Source organism: Marmota marmota, unplaced genomic scaffold (genome assembly GCF_001458135.2).
Source record: "Marmota marmota marmota unplaced genomic scaffold, marMar, whole genome shotgun sequence".
NCBI lineage: Eukaryota > Metazoa > Chordata > Mammalia > Rodentia > Sciuridae > Marmota > Marmota marmota.
The window spans coordinates 66493157-66503580 of NW_025999900.1; the positions used below are offsets into that span (position 1 = coordinate 66493157).

The window sequence follows — 10424 nt, forward strand, 5'->3', positions numbered from 1 at the left end:
TAGCACTTTCTTTTTAATTTTGAGATGGGATCTCTCTATGTTGTCAAGGGTGGCCTTTAACTTTCACCTGTCTTAGTCTTCTATATTGCTGAGATTACACAATTTTAATTTTTTTTTTTTTTGGTACCATGATTGAACCCAGGGGTGCTTAACCACTGATCCATGTTCCTAGTCCTTTTTTTATGTTTTATTATTATTTTTTTTCCAGGAGGAAAATCATTTCATTCTAATAAACTCAAAGAACATCAGAACAGCTGACTTAAGGAGGCCACACATTTGCCCAGTCCCAACTCGGTGTACTTCTGTACCAACTCAGTGAACTTCTATGTAGTTAGAACACTCTCATTTGCTGCCATTCACAAACACTGAAGCTATTAAATGAGGTTTTACATTGCAGTTTTACATTCATACTTTCACATATCAATTACATTCTTATGTTAAATTAACTTGATCATCAGAGCCGATTTTCCACTTCAATTTGAATTTCTTGATTAGACTAATCCGTTAGCAATTCTGCACTGCTTTAGCACTTCATTGAAACCCTCACAGAGCTTAACATCAGCCTGGTTCTGGGCACACTCCAAAAATTGTTTTATCTCATAAAAGCAAGGGTCACCAAACTGCTGCTGCTGTGCTGGCTGGGTTCTCTGAGGCTCCTGGTAAGTGATATCAGGCTTTGTGGGCTTGGCAGTACTTCCTCCACTGAAGCCCCCCAGTGATGGCATGGCCCAGTATGTGCCCCACAGCAGAGCCCACTGCCACACCAGCCACAGTGGTTGCCATCTGGGCCATCAGACCTGGCTGCTGGAGTGCCACAGCAGGGGACCAGACTGCAGATGGTGGGGCTGCAGCTGGTGGCTGAGCTGCTGGTGCCAGCCTGGAAGCAGCTTCATCTGAGGGGCCCGGCTGGCTGGGGGCACCACGCGCCGCGAAGTGCGGCTCCGGCTTCCACGCAGCATGGTAAATTCGCAGCGGCTCAGCCTTATGTTTTATTTAGAGACAGGGTGTCACTGAGTTGCTAAGTGCCTCATTAATCGTTGAGGTTGTCTTTGAGCTCTGATCCTCCTATGTTCACCTCCCAAGTTGCTGGGATCACAGGCGTGCTACACGGTGCCCAGCAATTTTAATTTTTTAATAGGTAAAGTTACTTGGAATAAAGTAACTACTTTTCAGAAGGCATCAAGTGGACTGTAATTGGCCTCTTACTGTGTTGTTCATATCACAAAGTTTTCTTTTTCTTTTTGAGAGAGAGAGAAATTTAATATTTATTTTTTTAGTTATCCGCGGACACAACATCTTTGTTTGTATGTGGTGCTGAGGATTGAACCCGGGCCGCACGCATGCCAGGCGAGCACGCTACCGCTTGAGCCACATCCCCAGCCCCAGATCACACAGTTTTCTTCCCCAGAGGCTGATCTGATTTTTTTCTTTGGATCCGATAATAATTTTAAAAAACCATTTGAGTAACTATTCAATAGATAATATATGGGGCATTTGTACCAGCCACATTAAATGCATTACAGAATAATTGTAAGAAGCAGTTGCTATCAACTCCACTTTACTCATAAGTAAACTGAGGCATTAGAGGTAATAAATAACTTGCCTAGTCAATTGCATTCTTTAAGAAAGCAGGGGCCACCTTTCATTTCTGCTGTGTTCCCTGTATCTGGCATAGTTTCTCTGCAAAATTTCTAAAGGCTGGTCTCACAAAGATTGTTGTGGTATCCCTCATTTATAGCTTTGAACTTTGAGCTGCAACTCTCTCTTCATAGAAAAGTTGAGAATTGGGACATCGTTCTATCTGCATATTTAGCAAGGGAACCTGATGTCATGTGTGTGTGTGTTGCTCTTATTGGGAACATTTGAGAGTACATCCCGTGATTTGCTAAAGTCTAAATTTGGGCACGAGGATAGCTAAGCAATGGTCTGTATAATTGTGACAGCAATCCATTTGGGTGTGTTTCGTTTTCACTGCTTAGTATCTTACTCTACTGTCCTTTCAGTTTCTTGATTTAATAGAATACGTAGGAGTAGAAGGAGTCTTGAGTGGGGCACAGTGGTACATGCCTATAATTCTAATGACTCAGGAGGCTGAGGTAGGAGCATTGCAAGTTCCAGGCCAACCTCTGCAACTTACTGAGACCCCGTCTCAAAAAATAGTAAAGGGCTGGGGATGTGAGTTAGTGGCTAAGTGCCCCTAGATTCAGTCCCCAGTACCAAAAATAAAAATAAAAGAAGGAATCCAATAGACAGAATGAACTTCTTTGTCTGCCAATATTAGCAAGTGCCTGTGCTTTTGAAAATCTTTGTTTGCTTGGTATGTGCTTTGAGTTTTTAAACTTTTTTTTTAATAGTTAATACTGTAGGAATTTAACCCAGGGTTTAAACCAGGGATTTAACCTCCATCCTTTCTTAAATTTTGTTTTGAGATAGGTCTCTTTAAGTTGCCCAGGCCTGCTTGAATGTATAATCTTCCTGCTTTGGTCTCTTGGGTAGCTGGGATCATAGGCCTTTGCCATCATGTCTGACTAACTTTCTTACCTGTGAATTGTAGAAAATAAAATTTTAGAGCTGGGTAGGATTATTGAGATTATTTGCTAAGAAAAAAATTTAAGGACAGTTTGATTCTATACATTATTGTGGAAGGCATTTCTCATTTGTTAAATGGGGATAGTATTTATTTCATAGAGTTGATAGGAAGATTGAGAGGAAACCTTTATAACTCTTGGGCTGATGATTAGTGGTAATACTAGTAATTTGAAACTTTGGGGACATGTGTCTGCTAGCAGAGCATGGACAGAAGTCTGGGGCAATATGGATGGGACAGGGGATGGGGTAGGAAGGCCATTTGAAAATAAGTTAATTAGTTAGCTAGTTAGCTAGTTTTTTTTTGTTGTTGTTGTTTATTTATTTGTGGTGCTAAGGATCAAACCCAGTGCTTCACATGTGCGAAGCAAGTGCTTTACTGCTGAGCCATAACCCCAGCCCCTTAATTTTTTTTTTTATAGTATTTTAAAGTTGACAGTGAAAGCTAAGCAATAGAAGTGGAAGAAATGAGGTTTGAGAGAATGTGAATGAAGCATGCAGAGCTGGCAGGAAAGAAAGAGAGGTACAGAGATTGAGTTTTGATGTGACAAGTGATGGAATACCAGAAACAGGAGACCTTCTGGAGATGGTGTTTGTGTTTTGGAAAAAGAAAAGTGGATGAGTGTGTAGTCATTTCTTTGGCAGAACTGATAGGGGATGGTGTGAGGCCAGTGTGAAGCACATGCCGCTGCAGGACCTCAGAAAGGCCTAGGAAGTGGAGGTCCCAGGTGTCTCCAGAGGCCTGGCATTGTAGCACTGGGGCTAAACGGGAGTGCCAACTGCAGGTCTGTAGGCAGTCCTTGATTTCTGGATTCTGGCTTCACTCCAGCAGCCTAATAACCATGCCTTCCCCATCCTAGCGTAGGACAGTTCACTCTTAGTCATAAGTTTGAACCAAAGAGACTCTAGATTTATTTGAAGGCAGAGGATGGATGGGACCAGACATGGGAGAGTGGGAATGTACATAGATTAAGTGAAATTTGCCTATTAAATGGTGAGAATCACTTGGCATCTCCAAATTCTATTAGCGTGGCCTCTGCTCTGCAGGCACCAGTTTTGAAGATTTTCCTTTGGTAGGAAATTGGCCCAGTTGTGAGAGTCTACAGATGCTGACAGTTGAATGTCACCATGTATTCCAGGGCCATTAATGTTTCCTTAAAACAACAGCAGCATCATTTTGTTGTGTCTGGCACTTTCTGGTGTCTGGATTTGGAAACAGCTCAGTAGGCAGTTCTGGCTCAAGTTTCTTGGCTGTGGCTTCAGTTATGGTCACTTGGTGGCTGGACTGAACAGCAGGGTGCTGAAGCACCTTTTCTCCTGTGGTCTCTCACAGGCTGATTTGTGCTCTGCATAGCATTGTACTCCGATGCAAGCCTCAGAGGCAGGTATTCTTGGAGATCCAGGGGTAACCGTATTGCTCTTTATGTCCTAGCCTTATAAGTTCCATGATGGTACCATTCTGCCATAGTCACATATCTGCTCAGCTTTCTGGGGAGGGAACATGGATTCCCACTCTGCGAGGAGCTGCATTACTGTCGCACTGAAAAGAGGCACACATGGGCTGAGAGGGGTTATTGTGCGCATCTTTGGAAAATGCAGTATGCCACAGTTTTTGGTTTGATCCTAACAATTCACATTCCTCCTATTTGGAAATTACTCTTATACCCTTCCCCTGAACCCCTCCTGGTTTCATCACCTTATGGTTTAGCTACAAGTTTAGGATCTTACCACTTAAATCAGCCCCAGTATGGCCAGCTGAAGCTCCTCAGGTGTGCTTTCTCTAGCCCTAAACCCATGTGCATTTGAGATTGAAGTAATCTGCTGCTCCCTCCACTTCATAATGGTGGGAAGGTTTGAGATAATTGCTGCAGACACATCTGTTCAGAAGAGTGGACAGCAGGAGGTACAGTAGTCCCTGGTGTGTAGCTTTTTTGAAATTCAGCCAGGATTCAGTTCTGTTGCCTGGGAGTGATTCTCTGGAGCTCTTGTCCCTGTTCTCTGGGAGTTTTATTTTCTCTCTCTCTCTCTCTCTTTTTTTTTTTTTGGCGTGTTAATGACTGAACTCGGGCCTTGAGCATGCTAGGCTAGTGCTCTATCTCTGAGCCACATCCTCAGTCCTTTTTATTTTTCTTTTGAGATAGCATTTTGCTAAGTTGCCCATTCTGGCCTGGAATTTGCAATCCTTCTGCCTCAGGCTCTCAAATAACTGGGATTATAGGTGTGCACCATAGTGCCTGGCTTTTTGTTTGCTTTATGAGTTACTTTTTTTTTTTTTTTTTTTAAGAGAGAGAGTGGGGGGGGGAGAGAGAGAGAATTTTTTTTAATATTTATTTTTTAGTTCTCGGTGGACACAACATCTTTGTTTGTATGTGGTGCTGAGGATCGAACCCGGGCCGCACGCATGCCAGGCGAGCGCGCTACCGCTTGAGCCACATCCCCAGCCCACAAGGTGTTTTTTTTTTTGTTGTTGTTGTTGTTTTGTTTTGAGGTTATTGTGAATGGAATTTCTTTCTCAGCAGATTCATTGTCAGTATATAGGAAAGCTGTTGATTTTTTTTTTTTCGGGGGGGGGGGGTCCAGGGATTGAACTCTGGGGCACTCAATCACAGAGCCATAACTCCAGCCCTATTTTGTATTTTATTTAGAGACAGGGTCTCACTGAGTTGCTTAGTACCTTGCTGTTGCTGAGGCTGGCTTTGAACTCGCAAACCTCCTGCCTTAGCCTCTGGAGCTGCTGGGATTATAGGCATGTACCATCATATCTGGCCAAAGGTATTGATTTTTGAATGTTGATTTTGTAACCTGTTATATTGCCATATTTATTAGCTCTAGCAATTTTTGGTGGAATTTTTTGGGTTTTCTAGGTATAGGATCATATCTTCTGCGAACAGTGATAATTTGACCTTCTTCCTTTCCTATTTTTAATCCCTTTTATTTCCTCTCTTTCCTAATTGCTGTGGCTAGAATTTCTAGTAACATATTAAATAGAAGTGGTGGGAGTGGGGATATCCTTGTCTTGTCACAGATTTCAAAGGAAATGCTTTCACAGGAATTTCAGGTGGGTACCACTATGCCTGGCTTGACTTCTGTAGTTTTAATTGGCTTCCCAGCTCATTTCTCTGCTCTTTTATTTTATCATAGCAGTGGGAAGCAGTCTGAGGGGAACTTCTAGAATTCTGCCTGGAAATCTCCTTAGATGGATCATTGAGTTCATTTTCTGTTTTCTACATTTCTGCAGGACAGATTTTCCACTTCTACATAACAGGAGTCCCTTATTCACCAAGGTTGAGTAATTATTATTATTATTATTATTATTTTATTTCCCACTGGGCTTTTCCTGTCAGTCTCCTTGTTGAGGCCTTTCAGGTACAAACAGCCTCTTCAGGGCCCTCCAGTGCCTGCCTGCCTCCAAGATCTGAAGCTGTTGCTAGATTTTTTTGTTGCTGCAACATCTCACTTGCACATGCCACAGTCTGTTCCATTCACTCTTTTTTTTTTTCTTTTATATTTATTTTTTAGTTCTCGGCAGACACAACGTTTTTGTTTGTATGTGGTGCTGAGGATCGAACCCGGGCCGCTCGCATGCCAGGCAAGCGCGCTACCGCTTGAGCCACATCCCCAGCCCTCCATTCACTCTTAGTGCCTGAAAAATGACCCCCAAAATTTAGTGACTTAAAATAATTTCATGGTTTCTGTGGGTTAGGACTTTGGGAAGAGCTTGGTTGGACATTTATAGCTCAGATGATTTCTGTGGTAGCAGTGAGGCCAGAGAGTTGAAGGACTAGTGGCTGTGGGTGGGTGAGGCTTTGCTTGCAGCTGGGGGTCACTGAGCATTTCTTGCCATGGGGTCTGTGTATACTAGTTTGCATTTCAGGGCATTGAGACTTCGCACATGGTGGCTCTCTGTCCATAGGTGTATGTTCCAAGAGAACCAGGCCGAATCTGTTTCACTTTTTTTTGACTTAAGTCTATTTATTTATTTATTTATTGTGTTTGTAATAGAACTGAGGGCCTCAAGCATGCCAGATAAGCAAGTATTCTACCATTTAAGCTCCACGTCAGCCCTGAATTAATCTCTGAGGATTTCTGTGTAGCTTCTGCTGTGGTCCCAAACCTATCTGTATTTATGGAGGGAACATAGACCTTACCTCTTAAAGGCAGAGCATCAGTCGACCACATTGTAAAAACGTCAAGTGAGGTGGCCAGCTCTGGAACTTTTTTTTTTTTTTTTTTTACTGCCCACTGTAGCCTCGAGTGAAGCAGTTAGATCCCTGTCTGATCACTGTAGGGTATTCTGGCCACTGAATGTGCCCCATCTGTGTACATGATGTTAAAACTTAATACTCCTTAACGACAGCTGAAGAGTTGAGGGTTATCAGGCACATGAAAAAAGTCACTAACAGTCTTAATGCAAACAGATAAAAGGAAGCCTGTGAAGAAACAGGAAATGCGTTGCGGAAGAGAAGTTCAAACTTAAAGTTTAAAGCAGTGAGACAAAATTCATGACACAAAATAGGGGACCATTCAGAGAACCAGAAACAGCTCTTGGAAAATAGGACGGCAGGGGAAATTTAAATAGGAAACAGGAAGTCTTTCAGAAAGTATTAAGCAAGGATAGATGAAAAGGAGAAGGAATAATGTCCAAACCTTGATTGTATCCTTGACTGAAAAAATATTATTTGAGGTGAGAGGATGTGTGGAAATGTGAATAAGGGCTATATCTTAAGTGATGATGAAAAATGTTAATTTTCTGTAAGTATGGTAATGACACTGGTAATATGGGAAAAGTTTCTTATTTCTAGAAGAAGTATCCTAAAGGGTTATGATTCTGCATTTTGGGGCAGGGGGTGTGAAAGCGTACTATACGGGAGAAGTGAGTGTATGTGTAATAATTGATTAATAAAGACCCCCAAAACTGAATACTTATCAGTGTTAACTGATCAGTTCGTGGGATCCATGGTCTGAATATTATGTGTTCAGAGAGAGGGAAAAGAGAATATTGAGAGGAAGCAATATTGAGTTAATGCTTGAAAAATTTCCAAAGCTGAAATAAGTCTCCAGATGGAGCAGACCCACTGAGTGCCCAGCACAGGGATGAGAGTGAAAAATAGATCTGGCACTGCACTATGCCATTTCAGAACACAGAATAAATCATTCAAGTTATAATGTTGTTTGACTTAAAACAGTGGACTGAGAACCTAGGAGGCGACTGGTTCCAAGTGCCCTGGAGCCTTACTTACAATCTAGGATTCTATGCCAAACAGCAGTGTGGAGATATTTGTGGCAATGTATGACGTTTTTGCAAATTACCTTTTTTCCCCCTGGACAACTTGAAAATACTTTGCAGGTGTGATGCTCTATCCCTCACCCTCTAGGGTTTTTCTTTTTTTTAAACTTTACAACCCTAACCCAGGATTTTTTCTTTTTAAGCAAGAGATTTATTGAGATGTAATTTATGCAACTTGCCCATACTAAAATATATGTAATTTTGTGATTTTTTTTTTTAACGGTCTTCGCTGAACCCTTGCCATACCCATTTTAGAATATTTTTATCACTCCTGAAGGAAACCACATACTTTCTAGCAACCATCCTGTGATTCCCCAGCACTAGGCAGTTGCCTGTCTCCTCCTGGGCTCACCTGTTCTAGATGTTTCATGTAAATGGGCCCATATAAAATGTGGTTCTTGATGACTGGCTTTGTTTACTTAGCATAATTTCCTTCAGTCCTGGGGATTGAACCCAGGGCCTCTTCACAGTTGAGCCACACCTCAGCCCTTTTTAAATTTTAATTTTGAGACAGGGTCTCACTAAGTTGCCTGAGCCTCCCAAGTAGCTGGGATTACAGGCATGAGTCCCCACACCTGGCTCCTTCATTCCTTTTCATCACCGAATAATATTCCATTGTATAGCTACATACGTATATCCATTATCAGTTGATAGACATTTGATATTATACATAGCCAAACATTTGTGTGCAGCTTTTTAAAGAATATGCAGAAATGAAATTTCTATTTTTTTTTTTTTTTTGGTCCTGAGGACTGAACCCAGGGATGCTTAACCACTGAGCTATATCCCCATCCCTTTTTGTTTTATATTTTTGAGACAGGGTCTTGCTGAGTTGCTTAGGGCCTCATTAAATTACTGAGGCTGGTCTTGAACTTGGGATCCTCTTACCTCAGTCTCTTCCAAGTTGCTGGGATTATAGGCATGTGTCGCCAAGCCTGGCTGAAGTTTATTATTTATTTAAAAAAAATTTTTTTGTAGTTGTATATGAACAGAATGCCTTTATTTTATTTGTTTATTTTTATGTGGTGCTGAGGATCAAATTCGGGGCCTTGCACATGCTAGGCCAGCGTTCTACTGCTGAGCCACAATCCCAGCCCCATGGAATGATCTTGTCTCTCTGGTGGAAGATGCAGGTGTTGACTTGGTGGACACTGGGAGAACGTTGAGATTTTTTGTCATGGATGTCTTGAACGTAGATACTGAGTACGACCCTGAGAGAAAGGTATGTGTCCTGGGTCCTGGCTTTCATGAACGTTTGGCTCTCCATGCCTTGTTGGATTTGCTGTGGGCCATGCTGACTTTCCTCATGGCATCTGTGACTTGACTGAGCAGCTTGTGCCCAAAGACTGCCTGTTGGTTTCCTGCCCTGTGTTCTGCCTATATCACCTTTGCAAATCTCCACTCTCAGGGCCCCAAATGTAGTGCCGGGTTCCTGTGTATAGGTTTCTGTGTGAATATATGTTTTCATTTCTTTTGGAAATACCTGGGACTGTAGTGTTTAACTTTGAGGAACTGCCAGGCTGTTTTCTAGAGCGGCTACATCTTGTACGTTCCCTCCAGTGGCGCATGAAGGCCCAGAGTCTCCTCCATGACTTTAATCATAACTGTTCGGGGTGTAAAGTGGTAGCTGATTGTGGTTTTGATTTGTGTTTCCCTGACCTCTAATAGTGTTGAGTTTCCTATGCTTTTGTGCAGAAATGTCTATTTCAGACCCTTCTCCATTTTTAAAAGTTTTTAATGTATCAGTATATTTTTCCTGTAAATAATGGTGTTTTCTTTTACAACTACAATATAACCATCAAAATCTGGAAATTAGAACACTGATACAGTAATACCTCCAATCTCCAGTGTCTCTTTGATGTTCTTCAGAGGTCTGGAATCCAGTCTAGAGTTATGTGTTGTATTTAGTTGTCATGTCTCCTTAGTTGCCTTCCTTCTGGAATTGTTTCTTAGTCTTTGATGGTCTTCTGTGATTTTTGAATTTTTGAAGAATACAGCAGTTACTTTACAGGATGGCCACCAAATTGAGTCTGTCTGGTGCTTTTTCATGACCAGATTCAAATTTTCTTCTTTGGGCAGGGTTACAAAAGAGATTTGCTTTTCTTTGTATGCCACATCAGGAAATACACGATGTAGATTCATCTTACTTGTGATCACATTAGCCTTTATCTCTTTATTTTAGGATGACATCTGCCAGGATTCTCTATTGTAAAATTATTTAAGAAGAGTTCTTGTACTTATTAATGTGTGCAATAAGCAGTTTGTTGGAGGTGAATTCAGGGGCTTCTCCTGCTCCCATTTACTTACTCATATCAGTATGGGACTTAATGGTTTCCAATTTTATTAAATGGCTACAGTCAGTTCATAACTAGCATTTTTTCTTTTTATTTGATGCTCAATTTGTTACACATGTGGCTACTGGGAGCCTTTTTAAAATTTTTTTTAAATTGCTGGGGATTGAACTCAGACACTCAACCACTAAGCCACATCCCCAGCCCTATTTTGTATTTTTTTTTTTTTTAGAGACGGGATCTCACTGAGTTGCTTAGCG

General features: G+C 41.6%; 1 pseudogene; it reads right to left on the reverse strand.

The window, feature by feature from the left end:
- Nucleotides 1-404: 404 nt before the first annotated feature.
- Nucleotides 405-959, reverse strand: LOC107145791 (annotated as a pseudogene).
- Nucleotides 960-10424: the final 9465 nt, after the last annotated feature.